Source organism: Cydia strobilella, chromosome 21, assembly GCF_947568885.1.
Source record: "Cydia strobilella chromosome 21, ilCydStro3.1, whole genome shotgun sequence".
Lineage (NCBI taxonomy): Eukaryota > Metazoa > Arthropoda > Insecta > Lepidoptera > Tortricidae > Cydia > Cydia strobilella.
This window is the reverse complement of record NC_086061.1, coordinates 705802-729901: the sequence shown is the minus strand read 5'-3', so window position 1 is coordinate 729901 and position 24100 is coordinate 705802. Positions and strand designations below refer to the sequence as shown.

The following is a 24100-nucleotide window of genomic DNA, read 5'->3' as shown; positions in this document are numbered from 1 at the left end:
ATAAAATACAGTCGCTTTCCGCTCTGTAGTCTGTATGTATGCTTAGATCTTTAAAACTAGGCAACGGATTTTGATGCGGTTTTCTTTAATAGATAGAGTGATTCAAGAGGAAGGTTTATGTGTATAATTTGTAATGGTTTTGTGTAAATTTGTTGAACTACCCGTGCGAAGCCGGGGCGGGTCGCTAGTACTCTATAAAACACACATTATTAACCGGCACCACCATGATTTGCAATAGTTTTCTGGATGTTTTTATAAAACAATTGGGGGCAGTGCACCCAAGGATGATTCCTTGTCAGCTTGTAGGGTCGGCAACGTGCGTTTAACCCTATTAGAGTTGCAAGCAGCCATAGGCGGCGGGGGCTGCTTATCATCAGGCGGACCGCTAGCTTGTTTGCCACCGTCGTGGTATAAAACAATAATAATGACTATTGAATAATTATGACTCGTTTTGTTGGGCTTTATTCAATAAGAGCTTACGTTATTTTGTTATTAGGGAATGTCATCATTTGGTCAACAAATAATGTACAATAAGTTTGTAAATTTGCTCATACTGAGTATGATACGTTTTTTGCAATAATTGTTTAAAAGTATTTGTGTAAAAGACCACCTTTTTAGCAATCAAAATTATTAGGGCGAGCGAAGCGAGCGTATGAAGATAATAAATGAAAAAACCGGCCAAGTGCGAGTCGGACTCGCGTTCCAAGGGTTCCGTACATTACACAATTCAAACAATGTATTTTTTATGCGAAATGTCTTTAAAAAACCCGTAGGGGTCGGATCAAAAACTAAGTAATTAAGTCCGACTCACGCTTGACTGCACATTTCTAATAGGTTTTCCGGTGATTTATAGGTAAAGATCAATAGATATAGATTGTGTATTTTTTTTTAAATGTTGGCCCAGTAGTTTCGAAGATAAATGGTAATTTTTTGCCTATTTCCTTGAATAACTTCTAAACTGTTTGTCGTATAATTATATAAAAAATATATTTGAGATTCTCACAATAAGCTCTTTCATTTAATATGTAACAAGATATAGTTTGACAAACTTTATTTTTTAATTTTAAAATTAATTTGTTTAAAATTAATTTGTTTACGGTACATGTCCATCTTTGGGTCACAAACTTACATATGTGTACCAAATTTCAACTTAATTGGTCCAGTAATTTTGGAGAAAATAGGCTGTGACAGACGGACAGACGGACAGACGGACAGACAGACAAACAGACAGACAGACAGACAGACGCACGAGTGATCCTATAAGGGTTCCGTTTTTTCCTTTTGAGGCACGGAACCCTAAAAATCGCAGAAATTACTTTCTGAATTATTAAATGAGGATTGATTAAATTGCTTTAATAAACCAGTTTTACAATCAATGACAAAATAATATGGTTATAATCAAAAGATGATTTAACTTCAATTTAAAATTTGAATAGCTTTAACGAGCAATTATGGATAGAAACCACGAACACGGTAATATAATATTGTTAGTTTCAACCATAAAAATATCATATTTTCGACCTAACGAATGCTTTCATTCCACATGCATATTCACGGAGGCAAATCTGGTTACGAAACAATTTTTTCCCCTCACTAGCTCGGAAAGCCGTCTTTTATCCTTTAAAACAAGCGGGGAAAAACGCATTTTATCCACTAGTGGGGAAAGTAATTTGACCTTGAATGGAGCGTGTTTAAGTAGCTTGACAGATAACAAAACGTAAAACGCTCATAATAATGGTTCGTTCGATATTAATTATCATTAAATAAATGGTTTGAGAATCTAATAAAAAATACCAAATTTAGCTTTATTTAATAATTTTAAGTCATAAACCTTAAAATTCCATAAGAAACGTTAGATTTTTTATAATGATGTTAAATATAATTCTGAACGCACAAGTTAAGTCGATGCAATTTCAAAACGCAACGTTGACATTTCATACGTCAGGTCAGAACAGAAATGTCAACATTGTCAACAATTTTTTTACTTAAAAACAATTCTCACCGACTCACGTAAAAATCAGAATTTTCAGTGTTTTCTGTTATAATATCGTACAAAATAAGTGATTCCAGTGATGAAGATGATCTAACGCCTGTAGATGTTGCACTTTCCTCGCTATAGTGAGAAGAAAAGTTTTGTGTTACACACGGGTGCAAATGTATTTTACTTCTCGTGTGTTGAAACACTTGCTACGCTCAGGATTCTATTTTAGAACCACTCGCTTCGCTCGTGGTTCAACTATAGAATCCTTTCGCTTGTTCGTGTTTCAATTCCACACTCGCGGGTAAAATACAACTTTGCACCCTTGTATAACAAATAACTATTTCCTATTTGAAAGTTTGTTAACTCCTTATGGCGAGGTTTGCTCATATTTATTTGTATTTTGTCGCTAGGTAAACTTATATCCCAGCCCAATTACTAAATTCATAAATAAACCAATTTAATCTGGAAGAGATCCCTGATAGGGATAAGTTCGCCTTTGTACAAATGATGCGTTTTTCTCTTGGTTTATGTTTTTTTACAATAAAGAGTTTTACTACTACTACTACTACTACTACTACTACTACTACTACTACTACTACTTCTACTACTACTAGTACTACTACTACTACTTCTACTACTACTAGTACTACTACTACTACTACTACTACTACTACTACTACTACTACTACTACTACTACTACTACTACTACTACTACTACTACTACTACTACTACTACTACTACTACTACTACTACTACTACTACTACTACTACTTCTACTACTACTACTACTACTACTACTACTACTACTACTACTACTACTACCACTTCTACTACTACTACTACTACTACTACTACTACTACTACTACTACTACCACTTCTACTACTACTACTACTACTACTACTACTACTACTACTACTACTACTACTACTACTACTACTACTACTACTACTACTACTACTACTACTACTACTACTACTAATCTAAAAATATTTTTGCTAAGAAGCGTTAACGATTGCACGTTGGCTATGCACAAAGGACAGAAAATCCTGGCGCCTTCGAACGAGGAGGGCCGAACGGTACATGGCAAAGAAGAAGATCTGATACTAAATTAATTAATTTAACTTAACTATTTAACCTTTTTGCAAACTGTTAAAGAGACTCATTTCGTTAATTTTAATCACGGTAAAATATATTCAATCCTGTGGCTAACTTCATTGTTCTAGCTGGAGACACCCGTGGGCACTCACCCATGGGTGTTTAATTACATTTAAACTTTGCTTCGTGCGAGCTTGGTCCCGTCGGTAACTATATTAGCATGTGATAGGGAGGACAAAGGTTTGTCCTAATATATTGGCTTTTAATTGCTAGCTAGGTACTTTCAAATTATATGCCGATGATGGTACTTATGTGCTACTCGAAAGTTTCTTAAATTGCGAAGTATTTCACATGCAAAAATTTTGGAAACTTTCTTGATACAAGAAGTAAAATTTTCCATACCCAAATTACAAACTTACTTTACTTTTTGTGAACTATTCCACATATTTTACTGAATTTCCCACCTTTCAGTTTACGGAAAGGAAACATTAAAAGACTTGTCAACAACCATGCACAGATTCCGCTTCAAAAATAGTTTACGATGATCGTAAGGTCACGAACACATAACATATTGAAATGCTTTTATGCTTTAGTTAGGTACTATGCCGCGAATTGCACCAATCAGTAACATTATACTATTTTTATACTATCTACAACTACACGTGTTTTATCTCTGATATTTTTTATTAATTCTTGGCTGGTCACTATTTACAGCGCGGAAATGCGGCCAGCCTTCTGGGCATGGAGACTATATAAAGGAGCCAAATCTCTATGTATGAAAAGTGTCCATCAAAAAACAGTAATTAGGCGGCGCCACCATACACCGAAATACTACCAAAAAGAACCTACGTAATTTGGTCGGGTTATTTGTTGCCTTATATGGTTCATGTTATACTCATGTCCCAGAGCCTAATTAGCGCCACCGGAGAGATTAGTAACTATTATTTAAAGCTGAAAGCGGTCACTTTTGCAACAATTCTGCCATAAGAGATTGCGATCCTTTCTATACCATCCATACTTCTGGGCACCCTACCACACGACCGAGACCTAGGTCAGATTTTTAGGGACCGACGATACGACGAGTTTGTTTTTTAAAGACATTTTACTCACGTTTTACATAAAAAATACATTGTTTAAATTGTGAAATGTACGGTACCCTTGTAACGCGAGTCCGGCTCGCACTTGGCCGGTTTTTTTATTTGTAAGTTTGATAGTTTAGGTTACTATGTTTTAGCTCACTTTATTGTAAACCATGTAAATAAACCATATTATAGTTATAAACTTTGGGTGCGGTCTTTGCGGTTTGCGGTAAAGGAAATACTATGGCTTAGTAATTAAACTGTTTATTCAATTCACAAATCAGTGAAACGGCTGAATTGACTGACATTGTAGCCTGTCTATAATTTAGTCAGCAAACGCAACACGATCGTAGCTATTATGAGATCAAGTTCATGAAGCCGACGTCAACGGCACGTCACCGTGCGCGGTATGGCAAACAAAACCTTTATTGAGGTTAGAGGTGATGTTTGTTAAACTCCGGCTTACGAGTAAGTCACTTAAAATGGCTGCGGAAATTCCGATATGGCGGTTAGAGATAGTTGACAATATACGTTGGACACGTGAATTATAAATACTAGCTTTTTCCTGCGACTTCGTCTGCGTAGAATGACGGTTTCCGAGATAAGTTATATCATATGTCCTTCCCCGGGGCTCAATCTATACCAAACTTTATATACCTAAATCGGTTAGGCGGTTTAACCATGAGAAATAAACAGACAAAGTAACATTTGCATTTAAGAATACCATTTTCTGTCCCCTACTTTTTTGCGTGGATTGTTGACGATGATTGTACCATTACGCTAAAAATGGCAAAAAAATCACGTTTGTTGTATAGGAGGTCCACTTAAATATTTATTTAGTTTTTAGTATTTGTTGTTATAGCGGCAACAAAAATACATTATCTGTGAAAATTTCAACTGTCTAGCTATCACGGTTCGTGAGATACAGCCTGGTGACAGACGGACAAACAGACGGACGGACGGACAGCGGAGTCTTAGTAATTTTTACCCTTTGGGTACGGAACCCTAAAAACTATCCTACTCGTATGTCCTTCCCAGGGCTTCAAATTATCTCCATTGGGAATTTCATCTAAATCGGTTCAGCGGTTTAATAAGCGTGAAGAGAACAGACAAAGTTACTTTCATATTTATAATATTATAATACCTAACCAATATTAGGGATTACGGATGTTAGGGATTAGGGATTAATTTCAGGTTGCAACTATTTACTTAACAGTTTTTCAATGAGTTTACTATCGAAATATTGTCCACAGGTAAATGCAGCTGAGTGACTGTGCCATTGCGTCTGCTGGTTCGAGCTGTTCGTACCTGGTATGTTTTCTTTATGTTTTTTAAAAGATCCTTGCTTACATACACGTACATCGTACGTCCGAACACGTACGTACACTTGTATCAAAGAGATGATACAAATTCAATATACAAAATCTTAACTTATTTTAACTTTATCGATAAAATTTGACAGTGAAAGGAAGGATGGAGTGAAAGGATCAGTAGGTATCAAAATTTTAGGTAGTTAAATTTTCTGCAATTTTTTAGCTAGACTAGAATGGTAACGGGATGAGCGAGTCAGATACGGCTTGAAGTACCTACGGCCGTTGTAATAATTTGCACAGCATATCCGAAATATGAGCGTTATTCCTTTAGCTTACAGCATTCGATTCAGACTAAACTAATTAAAGCATGACTTGGAGATTTATAAATAGGTGTCCCACAGATATTAATGTCAGTAAGACCGTCTACACTACATTAACGTCTTGTGCAATTCGCGGCGAGAAGAGACCATCTCTTGGAGTCGACACAGGAACAGGCGAAAAGAAACGGTTCTTTTCACTATAAATAGTCCTCGCTACGCTGGGTGGCACAGCTGCTGAATCAGAAAAACCTAACTTATTTATACCCATCCTAGTGTAAGCCTCCGAATGTCAACGATTTTGTAGGTTTTATCTAATAGTAACAGTAAAGAAAATAAGCATCATTGTATCGTGTACCCAGGAACTAAATTTAGATGAAGAAAATGCATTATTCATGACCGTCTACCACCAACGGTGTTACCACCAGAGTCAAAGTTGTCAACTATTTCTACCACCACGTCGTCTTTGGAAGCTAAATAGTTTTGGAGAATCTTGGCCCTACGGTTTAGCCCGAGCGCCATAAAAACTACTTTTATGTATACAACGATTACTACCGTAACGAAATCTATTTCTCATTTTCTTTTCAACGGAATTTCTGCGAAACATGAGAACTTTTAAGCGTGTGGACGGTGTTAAGGATGACTCACGTTAGACCGGGCCGCGTCCAGGCCGGAGCTTCCGGCGCTTACTTTTCTATGACATGACAGGTGATCACGTGATGCTTTCCATAGAAAAGTAAGCGCCGGAAGCTCCGGCCCGGACACGGCCCGGTCTAACGTGAGTCATCCTTTACCTTACAGATTATATTATATGTATTGACCTTGGAATATTTCGCCTATTATGTAGTTAGCACTAATGTGTAATTACATCATTTATGAAGCTACTGTAATGCTGCTTGAAATGTTATTGCTTGAAGCGCTCTGGAATTTAGTGTCAACCTGGGTTGCTTCCAAGTTTCTACATTAATGTTTCGGCAAAACGGTAGTATTTTGCTATCTATATGGTATGGTATGCTAGGTATGTCTGGTACTTAATTGCTTACCTAATTCGTACACTGAACAGTCAGAGATATAGTGATTGACTTAACTATTAGTGCCAAATGTTGTTTTGGGTTTTGACAAACATGAAATTAAGTTCGTAACATATCATTTGTAAATTGTTGCAAGAATACCTAAATTTACCGATTTTCCGGGTATATAGGGTTCCGTACTTTTTAGTATTTGTTGTTATAGCGGCAACAGAAATACATCATCTGTGAAATTTTCAACTGTTTAGGTATCACGGTTCGTGAGATACAGCCTGGTGACAGACAGACGGACAGACGGACAAAGAGACGGACAGCGGAGTCTTAGTAATAGGGTCCCGTTTTTATCCTTTGGTTACGGAACCCTAATTATCATCGTATTCTGTTCAATTTCGACCAATATAAATGCAATGACTAAAAACTCACTCATTGGACCATTTGTTGTCATGAATAAAATAATAAAAATAAATAAAAAGCCGTTTGAAAAATTGTGGCTCAAATATGTGGAGCCAGCAGAGCTATAACATTTAACAGCAAACTCGAGCTCGCAGCATTTCACAGGATGTGCATATTTGTCATTCAAATATGGGTTTTGCTTGCATTTCCAAAGCAGTTTTACAAGCTACTGCGGGAAAATGGTGCATTTAATTTAATTATGTTATTAATAGAAGAAGCAAACTTTAAAGTGGGTAGACCAAGACGAGTCATTTAGTTATGTTAAAGAGTTTTAATGAGTGTTGAGCAAAAAATATACATGTACACGGAAAGAGTTAGATACTAAGGTTACATCGTGCACGTTGCCTTTACGAGTACCACAGGAATTCGGACAATAATAAAATTGAACTACTGGCTCTGCGAGCTGTAGACCTCGCGAGCAGCTCTAAGCTAAAGCTATAAATGACACAAAAAAAAACATTTTTTAGGGCTAGTTAAATAAAGGCGTGTATAAATGAAAGGAATACTTAGCCCGCGCTTGATCAATCAACCTTACGAAATTGTTAATTATATCAATTTAAAACAATACAAAATTTAAGTGTAAAAAATACTAAGTTATGTCCCAGTATACAATTACCGGGGATCGAGCCAGGGACCTCCCTACTTCAAAGCGAATGTTTGCACTTTACTGCGCCATGATAGTAAACATGTCTCAAAAAGAAAAAAAAACTATTTTGATATCGATACGACTATTTGTTTAGGCGTGAGCTTTCATAACTCCGCCATTTTGAAAAAATTTCAAAAACCAGATCGACAAAAAATTGTAGATTTTAACCAAGGGATGAAAAGCACTCATTTCTGCCGAGGTATTTTAGTCCAAGGCAGAAATGATGCCTTTCACCCGAGTTAAACACTACTTTTTTTTTCGAATACGAGGAAAGTAAAATGCATGTTGTTTTAAAAACATGACAAAGTATAATTTTTTATAGTATTTCTTGAGGGTACTTTCAATTAACAATTCAGACAAAAGTATCGTTATTTATGGAATAGAGAGTCAAATGTCTGAATGGAAATTGTAAAACAAATCCATTTCAACTCAAGTTTCAATTTCTTATCGTAAAAAAATAAAAAAATCGTACTTCGAACGTAAAATGCTCTAGTGCAGACACGCATCATTTTCTGTACAACTTTTAGAACAACAATGACCCTCTTTCAGAACATGAGAAATGAAGAATCTATTTGATCATAGAATCTGGTCACTAAATTTCACGAGAATCGGTTGAGAATTTTATTGCGACCTGTAGAGGAGAACATCCGGACATACGAAAGCAAAATGGATGGATGAGTCTTGGTGAGTCCACATAAAATTGTTACATTAGTAATTACTGTGCAATGTACCCATTTCTCATAGACAATAAAGATTATGATTATGATTATGAAATGTCCGAGTCAAAACGTAGACCTTCGCTATGCTTCAATCTATCATCAGATAAACGCAATGAATAACTTTACTACCCTTGAGTTTACCTACGAGTAAAACAGTCAGATAGCTGTTGTTTTCGTTAATAGTAGGTATTTAGTTACTTCGCCAACAATATTCTTACGATTATGTTCGATATTTTATTAGCGATAAAATTGGCACCAGTAAAATATAGCTACAAAAGCTTAGCATACACTTAAAAGTGGAAAAAATAAAAAGTGAAAAGTGAAGTGGAAGTCGAAACTGGCAGTAGTTTTTCTACTTTTAAATTTATTCTTAGCATCGTTTGCAGACGTTTCTGCACGTTATTTTTTTTTAAATAAAGCTACCAGCCATACCAGCTATATATTGGTAATTTTGTCAAGGCCTGTGGCAGAGGCAGTAGGAGTATGGGAACAGGAGCCTGTTCTGGACGTGAAACCGTACACGGCCTAATGGCCCGCAGCTCGACCCGCAACAACTGCCTGCAAGCACTTAGGATTGCAAACGGCTAGCTTAAATTCTTTTTTAAATCGCGAATTGAGAAAATAAAATTTTGTGGGAGTACAGAGCCAAATTTCTATCAAGGTGCCAGTCTCAGTGCCAAATTGACTCCTGACGACCGGTGTCAATCAAGTTTTGACTTTTTGTCAGCTTAAACTACCAAAAACTAAACTAATAAAAAGCAAAAAGTCGTCCAGAGGATAAGAGAATAACATTGGAACAAATAGTTGTCTATACGATGTTAGGAGCTAGAGTTAGATCAAGAAAAGTGCAGAGATTTTGACAGAACACGCAGTGCCAGTGTTATTTATACGTCATAATTTCATAGGTTTGTCGTTAAAAATTACACCTGCACTGCGTGTGCTGTCAAAATTTCTGCAGAATTTTCTTGGTTTAACTCTAGAATTCATAAAATGATCATTATGACAAATAGCATGGAATGCAGAAATAGGACAACCAACTTTATATTTAATTTGTCCAACCTTTAAAATAAATTCAATCATTCTCTATGAATTTGAAGGGCTAATATTTACCTACGATGTATGTTCATTGTTCAGCATTCACAAAAATAGCTTTGTACAATGTACAATATTTTGATATACCAATAATAGGTATATAGTTCGAAAAAGAATTGTAAGCTCGACCGGCTATGTTTATCTTGTTCTTATGTAAATTTTATCACTCATTTGTACATTCAAGAGCAATAGAGCTGGCCCTGAACTTTGATTGTTTCCGATTCTAGTGAAGCTTTGGCACGAGCCATTAACGTTGTTTTTAGCAGAGCAATCTTTTCGACGCGTCCCCATCGTCTCGCCCATTAGGGAATAGATTCATGCTTGCAATTTAGACAATACAAATTTTAGAAAACGGCAAGTAATTGTATGTGAAAATTCCTTCATGTTGCAGTTTCAATCCAGATTCGCAAAATATTCAAACCGTGTATACGTCATAGTTATTATTTGTATCATTTAAATTAGATTTATACTATTATTATCTCTAGCACATACAGCCGTTGGCAAAAACTCTAGAACTAACTATGCTGCACAATGGTAGCCATAAATTCTTATTTTTTGAACGATAAATTTTCAGCACGTGTATAAGTATATATTCTAACGGAATCAATTTTCCTCGGCCAATTTCTAGCACATTATGAGTTCAAGAATTTAAAAAAGGAAATCGAATGTTTTCGTTTAAAATTTGTTCAAATAAATCATGAACATTCCAATTTAGGTATCTCGGATCTTTGAGTAGCGTAATCCTCCAGATCCATTTGTATACGTCAGACTAAAAAACTGGAAAGCTAAGAAATGGGAGCTTAAGGTATTTTTTTCAGTTTTGACTATTTTGTAAAAAAAGCTTATACTTTTTCCTAAAAATAAGATAGATTATGAGCTGCTCAAAAGGAGGAGGTTGGTCACCTGGCCTAGTATTGCTTGTATAATGCGCAAGTTAGGTAGTTTAGTTAGAAACATTCGGCACAACCCTAGTGTTGAATAAAGTCACAAATTTTTGGTAATACTAACACGGATTCGCATTCAACCCGTATTTTTATATTATTTTATATAAAAGGCACACTAAACAGACAACATTTAATATTATAACAAAAAAATACTTAAGTGGTAGTGGTATTATGTAAGAATGCCATCCAAAGCAAGCACGCACCCGCAAGAGAAAATAACAACGAGCAAAAACTATCCTAAAATTGTAAAATATCCTAAATTACAAATTACAAAAATTGATAAATAAGTATTACATGACAAATTGCTTAATATTATTGGGAAGTATGATGATGGCCGAGAACATTAACAACCTGCCTCCTAAATACTGCCAGCCGTGAGTCGAAAATGTCAATTTCTCTATGTTTGAATACCAATTTATACTGGCGACACATTCTGACGATTGGATTGTAAAAAGAGCTATTATTTCGCCGTATCGTATCGTATGACTGCCGTAACAGACGGAGAGGTCTCCTCTACTTTCGAGTCACGTGAGCCAGTGACGGTTATATGTGCCGTGGGTAGTGGTTGCCATAGAAACGGGCGGTGACTCTTTAAATTGTGGCTTCGAATTCCATTCCCTCAATGATGCGAACAAGCTACTATCACCCACTACACTAACTAGTGTAGATAGGTACTATAGAGCTACTTACTGAGTTGTAATTCATAAATATAACGTTCGTAATATGACGTTCGTAACTGGCTTGTTAGAATTAAATCTGTAATATTTAATTATGTAATTAGGTATATATAGTCCTCCTCATCGTTTTCGATGACGGCGACCCCAAATAAACATTATGGACGTTGTCTAGCGTGAGCCCTAATGTGGCTGGCCAGGCCGAACTTATTCTTAAATGTTCTATTGCACGCGTGACAATAAAGTTGGCCAGCTGCGTTGAACGTGTACACGTAGGAGGGCTTAGGTTTTTCTTTCCTCAACTGGCGTTTTATGTCTAGGCTGGTGAGGCGGTTATCTTCAAATATTTTGACACCGTTATAGATAGTAGAACGCCAACATGACCTTCTTCCAGCAAGCTCCTCCCAACGCTCAGGGTCGATGGCGCAGGCGCTCAGATGGCGTTTGAGCACGTCCTTGTAGCGCAGGTGCTGACCACCGTGCTTCCGCTTACCCACCGCCAACTCAGAGTAGAGAACAGCTTTAGGCAAGCGGTGGTCATCCATTCGAATTAGGTATACGACCGGTATGGCCTGGGTTCGAATCCCAGTAAGGGCATTTATACAATACAATACAAATACTCTTTATTGCACACCTCAAAACAGAAGAACAGAAAAGAAGAGGTTAAACAACAGGCGGTCTTATCGCTAAAAAGCGATCTCTTCCAGGCAACCTTTAGGTAGCGGAAATTAATAAATTTATGTCATGGTCAGTAGGTGCTTTACATGCAATAAAAGAAATCTAGCATAGAAAAAACACTAAACAAAACAATATGCCATACATATAAAAATAATATAAAATACATATACATATAAAACATTAAAGTAATAATTTTTAAGAAAAAAAAACCGACTTCAATGGGGGATGCCGTTGAAAGGTTACTTATTGTTGATGGTGCACTCCAGACAATGAAATGAAAAAGACAGCATCTTTTGCCTAACTAAAATGAGGTAAAACCACCCACGTTTCTAGTAGCATTTCTATTCTATAAGGGTCATAGTTCTAACCTAACCTAACCCAATGTTCTGATAGCATTTCGTTTCTGTAAGGGTCACAGTTCTAACCTAACCTAACTCACTTTTCTGATAGCAGTTCGGTTCTGTGAGGATCGCAGTTCAAAAAAAAGTCCAGGTCCAAGTTTGGGTCTGGGTCCATACCGAAGAGAATAAATCGCCAAACGTGAACTATGTGTCGTTGAAGAGTTCCATTCTGATCATCATCAGCAGTTCCACTTCATCAAATTTCACTTTTCTATGTAAAAGCTGGATTTGTTGATGAAAATACGAAAATCACTATATGTATGCCTTTCTCATTTGAGGAGTTCCCTCGATTCCTCATGGATCCCATCATCAGAACTCGAGCTTGACAAAAATGTGTCTTGAAAACCTAACTTGCTTACCAATCATAACGAAGAGGACAAATCGCCAAACGTGAACTATGCGTCGTTAAAGAGTTCCATTCTGATATTTCAGATCATCATCAGCAGCTGCACTTCATCAAATGTCACTTTTTTAAATGGAAATGCTGGATTTGTTGATGAAAATACAAAAATCACTATATGTATGCCTTTCACATTTGAGGAGTTCCCTCGATTCCTCATGGATCCCATCATCAGAACTCGAGCTTGACAAAAATGTGTCTTGAAAACCTAACTTGCTTACCAATCATAACGAAGAGGACAAATCGCCAAACGTGAACTATGCGTCATTGAAGAGTTCCGTTCTGATCATCATCAGCAGTTCCACTTCATCAAATGTCACTTTTTTATATGTAAATGCTTGATTTGTTGATGAAAATACTAAAATCACTATATGTATGCCTTTAACATTTGAGGAGTTCCCTCGATTCCTCATGGATCTCATCATCAGAACTGCGTTTTGACCAAAACGGGACCAATCTGTACTTACAATCAAAAAAAGAATTTTCAAAATCGGTCCAGAAATAACGGAGTTATGGAGTAACAAACATTAAAAAAAAAGAAAAAAAAAAAAGAAAAAAAAACATACAACCGAATTGATAACCTCCTCCTTTTGAAATCTTGAAGTCGGTTAAAAATGCCAGCTATAAGGAGAGGGAGGCAGATAAAAGTATTACGGAGCCGATAAAAAGTGAAGTTTAACTAGTCTTTTGAAAGAATTTCGAGATTGTGCGCACCTTAGTCTACAGGCAGAGAATTCCATTGTCAAACAGCCATGGGCGCCGGCAGGGGGTGAGGGGGGTGCACTTGCACCCCCCTGTCGGGAAAATACATGGAAAAAAATTGCATTTTTACCCAACTGCACAAGTTCGCGCCCCTGTTCGGAACAGCTTGTAAAATGAAAGAATTGTTATAGAATTTAGACGAAGATGACGGGTCAGAAAGAAGCAAACTCTGGGAGGACCTAACAGAACGGAGATAGCTGAAACGGTTATTGAGATAGCGGGGAGTTGCGGGGTTAAAAATAATGGAATACAAAAGTGACAAAACGTGAGAGTTACGACGTAAGCGAATAAGGAGCCACTTGAGCGGCGAGAAGTAACAGACATGGTCATATTTGCGTAATCTAAATATAAACCGTATACAGATATTTAGGCGCTCAAGCTTATTTAGTTGCTCCCCAGAGAGATCGAGATAAGCAACGTCAGAGTAATCCAGAATAGGGAGGAGAAGAGTTTGTGCGAGAGTAAGTTTGGTAGGAATGGGAATGAATTTTCGTAATCTCCTGAGGGAGCTAACTGCCGCGAACATTTATTTGTGTGATGGACACAAATATTTGTTCATGAGTCATCTATGTTTTCTATGTATATAAGTTGTATTTATCTATATAAGTATGTATATCGTCGCCTAGTACCCATAGTACAAGCTTTGCTTAGTTTGGGGCTAGGTTGATCGGTGTAAGATGTCACCTTATATTTATTTATTTTATACTTTAGCTCATTTTAATACAAAATAATTATGTGAAAATGGTACACCTTTTAAACGCATCGACTATAGCGGCCGAAAACAAAGGAGTTAGTTGCGTATTTTTTATGGGAGCTTCCGAGGAAAGGTGTTTTTTATTTTTCAAATTTCAATAACTAACCCGCAGAAAGACGGCCTTGTTGATACAGACATCGAAGGTGAAAGGGTTCCAATTGTCATCCTGCATAGGGAGTCTTGCGTTGGTAGCCTTAAAAGGTTTCCATAACTTATTTTAGAAGCAAGACAATTTGAAATAACAATAGTTTGTGGAAACTCATGATCATGGGATTGGCGTTGCCGTTCCGCGTGGCAACGCTGCCAGCCTTCTGGGCACCCTACCGGACGGCACAGACCTGGGGCCAATTTTTTATTTGTAGGCTTTTACTTTTGAGGTACTGTTAGTTTAGTTATGTTTAGTTTATAGTCTAATTTATTTCTGTTAGTTTTAATTTATTGAAAACAAAATCATGTTTTCTTGTCATCTATAGGATCAGAATTTATTATAGAATGCAACATCAGAGAAAAGCGGTGTTTTGAATGCAAAGGGTGTTGATTAGTTTTTCGATGTACTTATAATAGCTTGCTATATTGTTAGTTGTAAATACTAGTTTTGTGTAGGTATCGTGTTTAGTAGACGACTTCCGTCATATCTTTATCACACATCTTTACTTAAATCTTCAGCGTCGTATTATTGAATTATTTCACAAATGTTTGCAAATTAAATCGTTATTAGGTGATATTGAACCTTATTAGCAATAAATCTTGTGGTCGCAGCTGGGCTGTGTTCACAACGCTTTCACTTTCATCTCAGTTCCAGTATAAATGTAGCCTGTGATTACATAAGGAAAGTGAAGGGTCTAAAGGTCTAGTTATACTGGGGCCGTGGTTGCTGTATTAGGTGAATTAATCAGCTGGGGCTGATGCTATTATAATGATGATGCATCGGCTCTCAACCGAGATATGACTGGATAAATCATTGTGCGACGCAATATATTTCATCAATTTCTATTGATATCGGCATTCTATCTAATAAATAGCATACTGTCAGAACCAATAATGATATAAATTATATGTTATTTTGACAAATAATGACGACGGAATGGAGACGGTATAATAACATGTGTGTATACTATAGGCTGTTTTGTCGAATTTAAACTGTTGTGAGACATACTAACATTAAATAATTTCACGGTTTAGACACTTGTTTTAGTCACTCGCGCGACATGTTTCGGAGAGCCTAGGTCGTAGTAAACGCTGCTCGCACTATTAGTGCTTGAGAAAGCGTGAAATTATTTAAGGCTGTTTTGTTTGTGCACGCGATTTAGTTGCATTTTTTTAAAAGAATTTGTGACATAACCTAACGCTGTCCCACCAGGCATAACAGGTGGAATAGACATTGAAAACTCGTTATAATTATACTATATTTGGGTTGCGGTTGCGGCAGTTGCGGTGCGGAAGCACAAACCATCCAGCACATCATTCATGACTGTCCTATAACGCGTTATGTCGCCGGCCCTCCCGAAGACCCGATCACCCTGAGGGACGAAGCCATAAAGTGGCTGACTGGTCTATGTGTAGATCTTTAATTACTTATACAACACTTACACTGTTTCTATTTCATGCGAGTCGTGGCAGGAGCTTGCATCTCGGAGATCGGACTGGCGAACTGCTGTCAATACGGGTCTTGATAACTTTGAACACACCCGACTTGAAGATCTTGACGCCAAACGCCAGCTCCGAAAAACTCGGCCCAAGCCCTCCTACCATTACACATACAACGCGTCTGGGCAGCTCTACTGTGTTTTGTGTTGTCGCATTTTCAAAACTAAATTTGGATTTGCAAGCCACGCTCGCGCCCACGCACGTAATAGTTAAGACCCTTTTTATTTAATTTGTCAGGATGTCGCCGTCGACGGATACGTCTGGGAGGACATCATCATCATTTCACAATTATTATCATGCCATACGATTAAATTTAAAATATTTGGGTAAGCAGCTCGCTATAATAATGAATGCTGTTCAGCAAAAATGTGTCATCCCACATTCATTTTGCAATATGATGTCAACTCAAAAGATTGACGCTTAAAGTTGACATCTTATTGCCAAATGATTGTGGCCGCTCAATCAAGCATGGGTAAACAATGCGGGGTGATAATCAAGCCATTAATTATATTGACCGCGGCCAAATTATCCCCAATATTACTGTTTATTATGTCCCTCGATTAGATTGATCTGCCTAGCAGTATCTAATTCAATTCAATAGCGGCAACAGAAATACATCATCTGTGAAAATTTCAAGTCTAGCTATCACGGTTCATGAGATACAGCCTGGTGACGGACAGCGAAGTCTTAGTAATAGGGTCCCGGTTTTACTCTTTGGGTACGGAACCCTAAAAACTACAATTTTGCGTTGTAACTCGTTTGGTCTAGAAACCCATCTTATAAAGTATCATTTTGATGCGGCTCGTGTAATCGAGTCAAGATAAATCGAGCCACTTCAAGCCCGCGGAGGATCTGAAATTCAATTAGGAAATATTAGGCCTTAATACATACGAAGGTATTTCAATATACCGAGAGCCCTTCCTCTGAGGAGAGACGTGAGAATGCTGAGTGATTCACTTTTGGCGTTGCGTTGGCGTTGTGTTAAAGTAAAGCAAAACCTTGTGCCGCACAAGGTGGATAAGCCGTACGGCATAACATGGCAAGCAGCCACCGCGCGCACTGGCCGGTTGTAAAAAAAACGATAGACAGACGGACGGACAGCGGAGTCTTAGAAATAGGGTCCCGTTTTTACTATGGATGGTATAGAAAGGATGCCAATCTCTTATGGCATAATTGTTGCAAAAGTGACCGCTTTCAGCTTTAAACAATAGTTCCTAATCTCTCCGGTGGCGCTAGTTAGGCTCTGGGACATGAGTATAACATGAACCATATAAAGCAACAAATAAACAAATTACGTAGGTTGTTTTTGGTAGTATTTCGGTGTATGGTGGCGCCGCCTAATTACTGTTTTTTGATGGACACTTTTCATATATAGAGATTTGGCTCCTTTATATATTCTCCATGGTTGTTACGTTTGTTTTAGTGTAGTTACTAACAACAATATGGATCTCCTGGTCTGAATACGAATTTTACTTTTATTTATTTTATTTACCCTTTGGGTACGGAACCCTTAAAAGAAGACTATACCTATTACTCACTTGCCTTTCCGCGGATTGACTGCTTATACCTAAAACCTATATGATCCTTGAAGAGTATGTTAATCTAATTTCCGGTAAAGCCCTTGATGTTTACCACGATCTCTGACAGCCATTTCGAACGTTCACAAGACATCAAACCGATATTTGAATAATATTCTAATCAAATCAGTTACGAACGCAAGTGAATGATGGGATGACGGGTGGCAGAGAGGTATGAAAGAAAAAGACATGCTGCGCCGACCCCAAGTGAATGGGACAAGGGCAAGCAAATATGATATATCAGTTAGCTGTCACTCAATTCAACCCAGTTCAGGGGGGTTTCAGGCCAATTCGAATGTGCACAAAACATAAAAACGATAATTTAATCATAATGGAATCATTTTTAATAACAAAACTTCCGTGAGACATAGACATATTAAATATATTAATAACGGGTCACTCACGTGTTTTAAGTCGAAAACGCTCGACATGTTTCACTCCGTACCGAGGAGCGTCATCAGGAGCTTGCGTCGACGGTGACATCGTATTAGAACTTATTGGTCTTAAATACCAAACTTACTAAAGGTAGCATCATAAATAAGTTTTTGGCAAAAATTTAATTTTTAGTACAAGCTTTTATCGCTGACTGTACTTTTTTCCACAGGCAACTAATACTCATTGAGTCAATTCTAAAAACCCCAAACAGAATTAGGTTGCGTTGTTTTATCACAGAGTTCCTAAGACCACCTCCTATCTTCGTCATCAGATCAGCTCGATGGTACCATGATATTGCATTTTCACCCGACGTACATGCGTATGCAAATTTTTAGCTTCATCAAAAACCGGGAAGATGGTTAAATTTGTTACCTTAGATTCCATTACATAGTTACAGAGTTCCTATGACCACCTCCTGTCTTCATCATCAGATCAGCTCGATGGTACCATAATATTGCATTATCACCCGACTTACATGCGTATGAAAATCTTCAGCTTCATCGGAAACCGGGAGGATGGTTAAATTAGTTACCTTAGATTCCATTACATAGTTAGTTTATTCCATCATGAAGTTCCAGTTCATATCTTCCGGCTCCATCATCAGATCAGTTATTATATTGTATTGTCATCAGAACTACATACAGCTGCCAATTTTCATGACGCTACGATCGTTGGAAGATGGTTAAATTAGTTACCTTAGATTCCATTACATAGTTACATACAGGTCGACCTAATAAAAGCTTGTTAAAAATATATGTGCGTTCCTCAAAGGAAAATGGTCCTTCATTTTTCTCGTAAAATCCATGTAAATATATATTTCGATCTTTGGCTGTTACATGCGTCATTGCCATGCTCGTAACATAATGGGATGTTATTCAATGGGGCTGATAGGATCTCTTGCGTCAGTGGCTTGTTATTTGCTTAGGGGTCCTTGAGAAAAGATGTGAGATGATTCAAGTATCGAACTTAAAATAAAATGTTGTGAGTACTTAGACGTTGTCATTCCTTTTATTGACCGAGCGTTAGCGAAGCTTTCTGTGTGAAAATTCTTTCGTATGTCCGGATGTTCTCTTCTACGTCGTATTTTTCAACCGATTTTTGTGAAATTCTGTGAGCAGTTTCAATTTTTTTTGGATGTTCGGCTTTTGTTTTTTTTTCAAAATAGCAGAGCCATACATTTATTCAGTTTTAAGCTATGCTAGCGAAGTCCACAACTCACATAGGCACTATTAAACAATATAAGATTCACTGTTTCAGAATAAAGACAATGTTAAATTTATCTGGGACGTCGAGCTCCAATTCTAGTAAAATTAATTATCTTAAAATATCACAGAGAAAATGCAATTAATATTCCCAATAGATTACTTTGCAAATCGATTAGATAATATACAAAAATTTGGATAATTTACATAGATATCTTTTTACAAATCGATTTATGATTACATTAAAGAAGTTTACAATGTTCAAACGAACGCTAATGGACTAGAGCATTGCTTTCACGAACCTTCCAAAAATAAATCCATTACAAGTCCTTCCGCAATGAAACCCGATAACCTTTAGATAGGCAACGACGGAACCCTTAAGGGCGGTAAATCATTGCCCGCTGACGTAAGAGTATCATGCAGGTGGCAGCAATTTGGAAAGGTCACCACACCCAGCGGATGCGTCAGTGAGGGGATGATAAATATGAAAGGGTTACGAAGTATTTTCGCCACATTTAAGGACCTAACAGTGTGGCCTCGCTTTCGTGTTTTTGTGGAAACAGTTACTGTTACCGATGTATGTATAATATAAGTTGGAGTCCAAATTCCAGTCTTGGAGACCCTTTACACCTCTAAGGATAATCGTTTTTTTATTTTATATATTTTTTCTCTAATACCTAGACTTTTACATCTTTAAACAATTTTAGTACTTGTCAGTTGTTTGTATATATATTTTTTTTGTGTAATTTGACATTTAGACTGGATACATCTCTAACAAAGTATCTAATATTTTATTGATTCCATATTTGTAATTGTTTTTTGTAATATTTGGTTAATTTTATTGCTTGTAAAACTTGACATGTAAAAGTGCCCCTGTGGCCTATTTGCTGAATAAATGTTTGATGTTGATGTTGACTTTAATTTATAGGAGTTTTTTTATAATAAATATTAAATTTAAATACGTAGATAAAGTGATAAATACGTGTTAATTTTATTGCTCAAATTATGTTCACACAAACCATGACATATTCACAGGTAAAGGACAAACAGTACATATAGTTATAGGTAAAGGAAATAAATAAACGATGAAAATCAACACATATTAGTCATTTCACTGATTACTCGTATATGAATAAAACTTTGAGTGATTAATCAAATAAATACAAACTAACCGGTCGATGCAGATGTTCTCATTCAACTAATAGAAACAATCTTACATATTGCAGTGGTCCGGAAAAGCGGGTCGGTCGCTATTGAGGAATATTGTGATGCGTCACCACGAAAACATTGGTCCTTTGGTGAGCGATCGAAATGGGTCACTGACGGGAAACTATTAGATGTAGGTTTTGTGCGAGAAAATTTGGAAACTACGGTCAAAACCCGCTTTGATTGGTCTTGAGACTATTAGAAAATAGGGTAGAAAAAGTATTTGTATTTGGGGGATTAAATTTGCTATACCCGGAGGTAAAACTTGTTATCATTCAATACAATTATTTATTTATTTTAAATAAATAAATTAATAATAATAGTATTATGAATTATATTACATCAATAAATTTTATTTTATTTTATTTCCACACATACAATTATCATTACGGGATGAACCCAATGCATTAATTTAGCAAAAAATTAAATGTATAAACATACAAAATACAAGTACCTATATCTAACAAATCATTTTTTTTTCCTACATAACTACCTATTCAATATAACAAAGAGTTAATAATGCTACTTTTGTGAATTCACTCATCGTACATGAGAATAGGTCTATATGCTCTGATAATTAGCTTAAAATAATATAATTATATCTAATACCTACTTACGATTCATAAGTGCTTGTTGCTAGGCCTACATGAATAAAGTATGTTTGAACTTTGAATTATATTATTCTATTGATTTGAACCTTTATTACTTATTGTACTCATTTTGATTATACAATTTGGAATTTGAGAGGCTCTGGAGGAAAAAGAAACGTGATATTTTTGAAGCTTATGTTATTTCCTCAGTACAGTAAAGTAAATATACGAACATCCGATTTAGTTGAGTTGAGATTATTTTGAGCCGTTAATTCATAACTGTATAACTTTGTTTACTTGTAAACTAGCGACTTGGTTATCCCTGCTATTCGTAGACTTCAACATTTAAGGCCCTTCGGAAACAAGTCCTAATCTAATAAAGTTTAAACGAGCCAGTAGTACGACACAAAAGAGGGCTGGAAACGTGATGTGATAAAAGCCTGAGGCAACCACGACAATAGGTCACGTGGAGGCCATATATAAAACATTCTGTGAATATGGATCTCTTAAACATACCAAGTGATAGCGCAAACAAATTGCAAACTTTACTCGTAACTGACAAATAAACTCGTACGCAAATATTCGCGACTTGATTTATAATACTTACTTATATTTATTGATAATACGTATGTATGTTAGATAATATAAATTATAAGCACAATATCTGCGGTGAAAATTCGTAGTAGGTGCAAATTTGAGTTTAGGATTAAGGGTCCGCAAAACCAGTTTTAGTCTGCTTTTAACCTGTTTCTTGAAGAACCCTATGCAGCGGCGGTAACTCATTCCACATTCTGCGCGTTCTGTAGTTTAAACTATGAACTGCTTATTTCTTATCACTTCAGTTAAGACAGTGCCTAAATTGGCATACCTACATCGCATCAGTCTTCCTCTGATGGCATTTACGCGTTGGGGTGTCTGCATCATAATAGATTAGGCTAATTATAGCGCAATTCAGTCCTCACACGTCAAATATTCTACTGTGATTCAGTTTGACTGAGTTATTCAAATACCAAAATAGCAAACATTGTCGGGCCCACGAATTGTGAGCTTGTAAAATGCAATTACTGCGCTCTCGGGCCCCGCTTAGCTACATAACGCTCCGTAGAGAGCTTTTATTGTTCCGCAGCCGGGTTTGAATGATGTGTGACTTGATGGAAGCGAAGCCATTTTGGGGATACGTATATTAGAATCACGCGAAATTCGCTTTGATAAGCCGCGTGAGCAATTAAATTAAAGACGAATAATACCAATGGAGCTTATTAAATACATATATCCTATACGCTTTTTTAACAGGGCAGAATTTATAAAAACTCGACGTTAGTATATCCAGGCCCCTATTTCACCACTGACAGGTGCGACAATTGTCGACATCATTGTTGCTGACGTCACAGGAGCCGTAGCACGGTACGCTTATCACCATGCCTGTCACGTTCTAACAAGTATGTGAGTGCGAAAGTGACGGACTTAGTGATAGGGGAAACCATGCTGCGCGGACAGGCCTCCATGGGCTACGGTTACCGCTTATCATCGGGCGTTACCGTAGCCTATGGAGGCCTGTGACGTCAGTAATAGTAATTTCGACAATTGTCGCACCTGTCACCTTGGTGAAATAGGGGCCAGATGGTCCTATATAGATGTATCAACCCGTTACAAAACACTATATTGTCGACAAAGGAAACGTGACTATCTAGCAATCCCCCCATTTTGCTATTTAGCAACTTTATTCTTTAGAAAAGCGCATCCAGCACGCGTAGCTCTTCAATGAAAACAATGCGCCAATCTGTCCACTGCAATAAGGGCGGAAGACAACAATTTTCGCAACCGGCGTTCTCCTTCATCCAAAAACCTGCTTTAGTCCCACCCATTTAGGACTAATATGGGACAAAGTTTTGACAAATACGGCTGGATAGTTCGCTTTAAGAAAAATAAGATTTACGAGCTGAAGTTACGGTCTGTTTTGCTCTGGACTTCGTCATTTTAGTGTCTATCTGAACTATTTTAGGTATCGAGTGAGAAGTGGCTATATAGCCACATGTATATATTTGTTGATAGATTGAAATTTTTAAAGTTAGTTAGTGTGAAATTTTAGTGGGGTTCCCATCGTTTTCCAACTTTAAGCTCGTCATAGGCGAAGGATTTGCTTGTATGACATAAATGAAGAATGTGGTAGTACTTATTGTGTCTGAAGAGTAAATTATAAACTGAAATTACTAGATGTCTTAAACTAAAGAAAAAGTGACAAAGCCCTCCAGCGGCAGAGATCGGATTCGAACCGGCGCCTTCAGCTTATACGACTAGCTAATGCCCTTAGCCTCTAGGCTACATCGTCATGGCAAGACCTGCCTCAATTAAATATCTTATCCCATCAAAAACATAAATTAGAAATGAGAGCCAAGTTCATTACTAAGAATAGGTATGCGTCGTTGACTTCACCGGAAAAAGAATTGAGATCTATATGGGTGCCAAGTTCTAGTTCGCTTGGGATTTCAGAACATACTGTTATTTACCGTTTCTGAATTATTTATATTCCTCACAGAGCTCAGAGTTTCACAAAAACCACGCGATAATATGGTAATCGAGGTGGCCCCGACCATAAATTAGCCCAAAGAGTTTAGGTTAGCCCGAAATATCTACTGAGGCTAAAAATAAATAGCCATTACGATAATACATTTGCTTTATCTGAGATTTATTATCTTTTAACTAGTGGCGATGTCACAAAGTCGCTATAATTTAGTTTTTCAGAATTTAGAACAAGTAATTTGTCAAATTTTTATTTTTGCTACATCTTTGCTGTGTAGTAGTTTGTTTGGCTAGAGGTGCCAATGTGCTTTAAGATAGCGGTCATTGAAACATTGTAGCGATTATAAGTGTTCTGATATTACGGAAATTTAATTTAAACAGATATTAAATATAAATTAATTTTTAACAAGCAGAAACGTCTGCGATCGATGCTATTAAGCTTAGAATAAATTTAAAAGTGGAAAAATTACTGCCTTGGGTGAGACTTGAACTCTCCTCTCCATGATGATGATGATGGGCGGCATGGGCTGGAGTATCGATCCAGAGGCCGTGAGTTCAAGTCTTACCCAAGGCAGTAATTTTT

The 24100-nt window shown here is 36.9% G+C and overlaps 1 protein-coding gene and 1 long non-coding RNA gene across 2 annotated transcripts in view; one reads left to right on the top strand and one right to left on the bottom strand.

Moving 5' to 3' along the window:
• LOC134751057 (orexin/Hypocretin receptor type 1-like) overlaps positions 1 to 24100 on the top strand; it is a 112749-nt gene that overhangs the window by 18864 nt on the left and 69785 nt on the right. The window contains exon 2 of the mRNA XM_063686398.1: positions 5413 to 5470. The gene's annotated coding sequence lies outside the window, so the exon portion shown is untranslated. The remainder of the gene's footprint in view (positions 1 to 5412; positions 5471 to 24100) is intronic.
• LOC134751072 (uncharacterized) overlaps positions 18103 to 24100 on the bottom strand; it is a 164563-nt gene continuing 158565 nt past the window's right edge. The window contains exons 2-3 of the long non-coding RNA XR_010128598.1: positions 18412 to 18469; positions 18103 to 18251 (exon numbers count right to left, since the gene is read on the bottom strand). This is a non-coding gene — a long non-coding RNA (uncharacterized LOC134751072). The remainder of the gene's footprint in view (positions 18252 to 18411; positions 18470 to 24100) is intronic.